The following is an 8,386-nucleotide window of genomic DNA, read 5'->3' as shown; positions in this document are numbered from 1 at the left end:
TTGATTTATCACTTTGTACATATACTTGTATGTTGTCTCTGCGTTCGGTTCACTTTATATAAGATGTTTCCTTTTATGGCGGGATGGTATACTTTCGTTTCAGAAAACGCGGGAAAAGCATTCTTTTGTTTCCCCTTTTTCGCCTGTTGAGTGAAGTTGGGGCGGTTGATATTCCTCTGCATTACGCCTCTATTACTTTATATAAATTGTGGGAGTAATGCAGAGGAGTATTTGTTTGGATTAAACATACTCCATAAATCACCATTTCATTACGAAAAAATTACCGTTTGGGGCGGTTTATGGGTCGGTTGTACTTCTTCCGTGATGATCCAGACCGACACATTACTGTGAACGGGAATCGCTGCCGCTCAATGATAGTCCAATATTCTTGGTCCGGATTGGATGATATGGACTAGGACATTATGTGGCTCTAATAGTAGGGCGCCACAAACCACACAGCCTATGTCACAATCGGTTTATTGAAAACCAAGTTTGGTGAACATGTTATCTCACGAAATGGCCCAGTCAATAGGTCGCCACGGTCGTTCGATTTGACGCCATTAGACTATTTCCTGTGAGACTACGTCAAGCCAGCGACGATTGATGAACTTCGTACGAATACTGAACGTGAAATTGCAGCAGTATCGGTCGATTTATGCGTAAAACCCGGCGAAAATTGGGTTCAGCGTCTGGACTCCTGCAAGCGTGCCCGTGGTGGCCATGCAAAAGAAATCGAGTTCTATACATAACGGCATGGTATGCAATTTCACAGAAATAAATAATTTGATTGATATCCCAAACCGTTTCTATTTATTAAAAATATTTGGTTATTATAACTAAACTGAAAATAAATTAAATAATAAAAATAAATTAGATGTTTGCACTTTCACCCACACTCACTGTTTGCTGCAGAGATTAGGAAGCCCAACTCTCCTGTGACTGGAAATGAGAGATCTGCTCACCTACCCAAATTAGACAGTTGATTGGATCTGGTAGGTTTTAACGTTTCGCAATTGGGATGACTGGAGCAGCCAGATTAAAATTCTACCAAAAATATATACATATGTATATGTGAACGGAGGGAATTGTTGCCTCCGTTCAAGATCGATAATAAAATATACATGTAGTATAAAACAATGCAAATTAATGAAAATGAAAAATGTAACTTTATTTGATGAGATGTTTTGTAATGTGATGCAAGTAAGACTAATTTTAAATTAAAAATGAATAAAATCATTTATTAATTTAGTGCTAAGCCTATCATCCTTAATTTATTAAGTATTGAAGTTCAAAAGTCAGTTGTTTTAATGACTCTATTAGAATAATTTCTTCGGTCTTGGACAATAACCCATGCCATATTTGATAAAGATATCTACTCAGTTTTCTCTACAACGATTTGGTTGCGATCGTTCAGTTTGTATGGCAGCTCAATCCTATAGAAGTTCAATATCATCCGTCTCGACACATGAGCAGCTGTTTGGTAAGAAAAGGAAGTGATTGGAAAATTTATGCCACCTTCCTCTGCCTCTGCTTCCCCCGGCGGGTACTTCGTCGAATACTTTCAGAACTGGAGTGATTTCGTTCATTCAACATGACCTAGCCAGAGTACCCGCTGTCCTTTAATTCGCTGAACTATGTCAATGTCGTCGTGTATCTCATACAGCTCATCGTTCCATCGAATGCGATATTCGCCGTGGCCAACGCGCAAAGGACCATAAATCTTTCGCAAAACCTTTCTCTCGAAAACTCGCAACGTCGACTCATCAGTTGTTGTCATCGTCCAATCCTCTGCGCCATATAGCAGGACGGGAATAATGAGTGACTTATAGAGTTTGGTTTTTGTTCGTCGAGAGAGTACTTTACTGCTAAATTGCCTACTCAGTCCAAAATAGCACCTGTTGGCAAGAGTTATCCTGCGTTGGATTTCCAGGCTGACATTGTTGGTGATGTTTATACTGGTTCCACGATAGACGAAATTATCTACGACTTCAAAATTATGTTGGTTTTTTGAAGACAGGGGATATTTCATCTTGCCCTCGTTCACAACCAGACCCATTTGCTTTGCTTCCTTGTTCAGTCTGGAAAAAGCAGAACTATCGGCGCCGGTGTTGAGGCGGATGATATCAATATCATCGGCATGCGCCAGCAGCTGTACACTCTTATAAAATATTGTACCTGCTCGATTAAGTTCTGCAGCTCGAATTATTTTTCCAAGTCGCCTTGTCTGAAACTTCGTTTGGTATCGAACGGCTCGAAGAGGTCCTTCCCGATCCTGATGGAGCTTTTGGTGTTGCTCAAAGTCAGTTTACACAGCTGTATTAATTTTGCGGGGATACCGTGCTGTCGAAAACCGCATTGAAATCGGCGAAAAGGTGGTGTGTGCCGATTCTCCTTTCAAGCATCTTTTCTAAAATTTGGCGCATGGTGAATATCTGGTCGGTTGTTGATTTTCCAGGTCTAAAGCCACACTGATAAGGTCCAACCAGTTTGTTGACGGTGCGCTTTAATCTTTCACACAATACGCTCGATATAACCTTATACGCGATGTTGAGGAGGCTTATCCCACGGTAGTTGGCATAGATTGTGGGGTCTCCGTTTCTGTGGATTGAGCAAAGCACACTTAAATTCCAATCGTTAGGCATGCTTTCGTCCGACCATATTTTACAAAGAAGCTGATGCATGCTCCTTATCAGTTCTTCGCCGCCGTGTTTGAATAGCTCGGTTGGCAACCCATGAGCCCCCGCCGCTTTGTTGTTCTTCAGACGGGTAATTGCTATTCGAACTTCTTCATGGTCGGGCATTGGAACGTCTGCTCCATCGTCATCGATTGGGGAATCGGGTTCACCTTCTCCTGGCGTTGCACTTTCACTGCCATTTGTGAAGCCATAGAAAATAAGAACTCATGGTTCGGACTTACAGATTGGGAAAACCCTTAGTAGCCAATACAAATTTACAAAGGCGCTTTATTTCCCTGTCGGTTCGGTGGGATGTCTGAAGGTATGCGCTCCCAAGTGTTTATGTTTTGACCTCCCAAACAAGGGCCAGTCAAGAAGGAAGTATTGAGTTGTTTCCACATCATCTTCTTCCAAACTGCTACTGCAAATTGCGTTTGGTAAGATTCCCAACCTTACACTATAGACGCCAATAGAGCAATGGCCTGTTAAAAGCCCCGCAATCAGGGAGAGGCTAGTCTTACTGAGAGAAAAGAGAAAAATTTTGTACCAAAAAGGCTTTTGTGACTGCGCAAGTAAGTAAGTAGCCCAGCGCTGGTCAAGCCTCCCCGAAGCCAAGCTATCCAGTAGTAGAACACAAGAGGATACCAGAGCACCGACCCGCTTCCATTCTACCGTAAGCGGTTCCTTTCCTTGTTAGCTCATCAGCTTTACAATTTACTGCGATTTCCCTATGGCCCGGCACCCAACCCCGAACGAACTGTAACTAAGCTCAAGACTAGTATTGGCGCTCTTCTATCTGAGTGAACTTCTCAAAAGGAGCCCGCACTTGGAAGCATCAGATCTGCTACCTTGAAACCTGCAGCCTCGGCTTGGAAAACACTGCAATAGTCAGGGAGTCTGAAACCCCTCCACCAACCTTCCCCCCAAGCTTTAACCCATCCGTAAAGAAGCTCACTTCTCCTCTCCTCCAACGGCTTTTTCCCACCCATAGCTCTCGTCGCCAGAGTTCGGTTTGGCGACTCCGTGATCTAGATGATCTGGTATTCAAAGTGTGTGAGGATATTTGAATGTTCAGATAGGCGTTCTTTTAAGAACCCAGATTCTCTGAGTCTAATAGCCACCTTCGTGGCCATACACCTTCTGGCGATGTCTACGGACACTTTGTTCAAAATGGCGTTAAGTGCCATGATTGGAGTGGACCGTAGTGCACGCACATGCTGATGAGCACCGCCCGTTGAACGTTCTCGAGATTCACTGCAAGTGTGATTTTTTCTAGAGCACTTCACCATATAAAGACTCTATAGAACATAATGAGATTGACTATGGGGTCGCAGAGGACCACTTTCGGTAAAAGGCCCCACCTCTTGCCAATGGCTGTTCTACAGCAGCATAGACTATCGTACGCTAAGGCCTCCCAGGATTTTAATAGGAAGGGGGTGGTTGGGTCATTAGCCCGTCAGTCACTTCTGATGAGTGTCACCTCATCATACTCAGGTGCCAGAAAGCCGAAGCCACCAGAACAGGGTTCTACCAAATCCTATAGAGGTAATCCTACTTAAAAACCAGTTCCAAAGCCAAAGTCGTCCAGGAATTGAAAGGCCGTGAGGGCCACAGGCCATTTACCGTTACCCAGGGTGCACCATCTTGGAGGAGACCTGCACTACATCCCAACAGAACATAAAAGTCTATTGAATAACAAATGTCACATCAGTGTAGCCAATACCCTCGTTTTTCGGGATTGGCATGTTGTTAGCAAAAAATATTGGGTAGTCGAAAAAGTCAATATAAAAAATATAAGTTTAACAAGTAAGGAAGCGCTAAGTCCGGGTGTCACCGAACATTTTATACTCTCGCATGATAAAGTGATAATAATTTACATATTTTTTTATTTTGCTGTAAAATTATTTAGATCAATTTGAGTACTTTGAGTATTGAATTGTATTTTCATTTGTGACAAAATTTTTGAAACGGGCCACATTATTTTTGTTGGTCAAAAACTTTTAAAACAAACGTATAGTTTATTAGATTTAGAGTATATAAAAACACGTTTCAGCTGGTTTTGTGAAATTATAATTTTTTACGCAGATATTAACAATTTATTTTTTCAGCATTTACGAGAGAAAAATTTGTTGATTACTAACTTTGTTGATACTTATTCGAGCTCGGTGTTCGGTTTGTTGTAACAATGATACAAAATAAGTTTAATTGACATATATTGCAGTTATATAATCCAACCGAATTATTTCGTTGAAATTATAAACAATTTTTTTAAACAAATAATTTTTTTTACAACTTCTCAATCGTTTTTAATTACGTTTCTTGCAAATAACTGTTACGTGTTCAATTGCGCGTCTTACAAATAAACAAAATTTTAGGGGACTCAATTTCGTGGAAAGTTATCAGCATTTTTCTGTGATCATGGCATGAGATTCAGTTTGGTTCTAAATCCAGGTAGTGTTGTAAAGTACCTAAAAATGTAAATATTGATTCCTTTTTACATGTCGGTACAAAATTTTTTATTCAATCTTTTCTTGGTCACACTTTCAAATACAGATTTTTCCGAAGTAGAAAAAATTTTACACTCAAGTTTGTTATCGTTGGTTGCGGCATAGTAATGATATTGTCTGGTATTTTTCACAGTTTTGGCCATATCGTACCGACTTTCAATAGATTTATTATGTACATTATGCTCTTCTAACGAACAAAAATCAAAATCAATTGAAAAAACTTTTTGCCCATTCGTACAAAAGTTTTGGTGTAGTTATAAGTGTTTTTTGTAGACTAGCCCGGAAAGCATGTCTTTTTACAGTGCCACCGATTCCGTCACATGCTCCTTTACCGTGTGAGGTAGCAAAAAAATTCCATTCAGCCTCAACATTGAAATCTGTTTTGTGTTGCAGCAAGTTGCTCAAATTGAATTTATTTTTGTATTGAGATCCGGCTCCATCGGAGAAATATATCACTTTTTTGATACTCGTTTGCTTTTCAAGTAGGCGATCCCTTTCGTGTTAAAAAAAAAAAAAAAAAAAAAAAAACAAAAAAAAAAAAAAAACAAGATGACCGCACCAAACTTGCGTTCCTTTCTATGGCCACTACAGTAAATGTCACAAGGATCTACTCGTCTCTGTCCTTGTCCCGTCCATCGCATTTCTTGGACGGCGGTGATGTCAGCCTTTACTTTTGCGAGGACATCAACCAGCTGGGCAGCGGCACCTTCTCAATTAAGGGTCCGGACATTCCAGGTGCATGCCCTCAAATCGTAGTGTAGTAATATATTACTTATATACAAAGTTTTATCCTGCAACAACTCCAACCTATATAAAAATATACTCAATGCTATAAATAGGAAACGCTTCCCAAAGAGGCTCTCGGCGCTACATCGCGTAGTTGCTCTGTCTAGAGAAATGTATATACCGGTTAAACCCACTCGGCAAGCTCACGGTACATACCCACCTTGGAATCTTTCGGACTCGTCATTTATTAATTGCCTTCAGGATTATCAAAAGCAAAATACTTGCGCCCCTATCTACCAGCAAGTTTCCCTCGAGACCAAACTAGAGTTATACTTAAAATCGTTCAAATTTATATTTACGGATGGCTCAAAAACTAACTACTCAATGTCCTTCGCAGTTATATCGGAGGATTTACGTGTTTTGAAAAAAGGTTTGCTGCACAATCACTGCTCTATGTATATTCACCAGTGAAATCTTTGCTATCTATCAAGCTGCTCTAATAACATCCAAAACCAAGGGTAAATTCTGCATTTGTACGGACAGTCAATCTGCCATCGATGCCGTCTAAAATTTTACCAATAAGAGTGTCTTAGTAACTTACGTTCGTGATCTGCTCACCAAGCACGCAAATAAAATGAAATTGATGTGGATACCTGGTCACTGTGGAATTCAGGGCAACCGCACTCGCGACTTGGCTCTCACGTCACTGTTGACAGTCATAACTTTGAAGTTGTAGATAATTTCGTCTATTTAGGAACCAGCATTAACACCACTAATAATGTCAGCCTGGAAATCCAACGCAGGATTGCTCTTGCCAACAGGTGCTACTTCGGACTGAGTAGGCAATTGAAAAGTAAAGTCCTCTCTCGACGAACAAAAGCTAAACTCTATAAGTCCCTCATAATTCCCGTCCTGCTATATGGTGCAGAGGCTTGGGCGATGACAGCAACCGATGAGTCGACGTTACGAGTTTTCGAGAGAAAAATTCTGCGAAAGATTTATGGTCCTTTGCGCATTGGCCACGGCGAATATCGCATCCGATGGAACGATGAGCTGTACGAGATATACGACGACATTGACATAGTTCAGCGAATTAAAAGACAGCGGCTACGCTGGCTAGGTCATGTTGTCCGGATGGATGAAAACACTCCAGCTCAGAAAGTATTCGACGCAGTACCCGCCGGGGGAAGCAGAGGAAGAGGAAGACCTCCACTCCGTTGGAAGGACCAAGTGGATAAGGACCTGGCTTCGCTTGGAATATCCAATTGGCGCCACGTAGCGAAAAGAAGAAACGACTGGCGCGCTGTTAACTCGGCTATATTCGCGTAAGCGGTGTCTACGCCAATTAAGAAGAAGAAGAACTCGCCGACTCTGTGGCGAAAAGTATTCATGTAGAACCAGTTCTGTGCTTTGACGCTCTTGAAAAAACTGACTTAAAACGTATAATAAAGCAGTACGTAAATAACAAGTCCCTGTTGAAATGGAATGAATACGTTCATCATTATGCGGCAATTAATCCTACCAGAGCAAAGCCTATATACCCCACGAACTCCAAACATTCAGACATTTTGTTATTCACAAGGCTTCGTCTAGGTCATACGCAGATCACGCACGATTACCTGTTAAATAATGGAAACGGATCCTGCTGCTTTTGTAGGTCCTCTAGGACATCAGTAAAACATATACTAGATGCATGCCCCCAATTTACCAATACAAGGCGAAGGATGTTTGGCTCAGCTCTCCCATCGAAACTTCTAACTAATATAACATCGTCGAATATAAGTACTATATCTAACTTTCTTATAACATGTAACATAGCACATTTAGTTTAATATAAACTGTACAATTTATATATTCATGATAATATTTATGTATATCCGTTACTTAGACATAACATCCAATTATTACTATCATATTAAATTGTAAAGACCAGCTGATGGCCTCGAGCTAGTGCTGCTAATTTTGCTATTTTCTGTATATTTATATGCTTAAAATAAATATGAATCTGAATCTATCTAGATAATTTTTCGGTATATAAATTCGATAATCTATCTATCTCAGGTAAATAAACAAAAATAAAGAAAATCCTTGGCTAATAATTTTCTGATGTGCATTATTATTTCTCTTTTAACAGATTTAGATGAATACGAAGAAGAATCTTTTTATTATTATTATGTGGTTATTGTGAAAGCGTTACCCACATATGGACAACTTCTTCATCCGTTGAAGGTTTCCGTACCTAATTGGAAATGAAAACGAGCGTACCAAGTACTGTGCTTACTTCTCTAAATGTATTAGAAAATTATATTGAAGAAGAAAAGTGGAAAAATTTACTTCAGTCCAAAATGACGTTGTAGTAGTCAACAAATAAAAAATGTTAAAAGGATCAAAATATTTTTGTTTTCTATATAGCGAAGTAACTATCCAGTCCCTTGGAATTCGTTATAGAGAGTTTCGACTGTAATTATAAGAAGAAAT

The 8,386-nt window shown here is 40.1% G+C and overlaps 1 pseudogene; it reads left to right on the top strand.

Annotated features, from left to right (window-relative positions):
• The first annotated feature begins 1,179 nt into the window (after positions 1–1,179).
• On the top strand, positions 1,180–7,740 carry LOC120768681 (annotated as a pseudogene).
• The last annotated feature ends 646 nt before the right edge of the window (positions 7,741–8,386 follow it).

This window comes from Bactrocera tryoni, chromosome 2 (genome assembly GCF_016617805.1).
Source record: "Bactrocera tryoni isolate S06 chromosome 2, CSIRO_BtryS06_freeze2, whole genome shotgun sequence".
In the NCBI taxonomy this organism is placed as follows: Eukaryota; Metazoa; Arthropoda; class Insecta; order Diptera; family Tephritidae; genus Bactrocera; species Bactrocera tryoni.
This window is presented reverse-complemented; position numbering and strand designations above follow the sequence as displayed.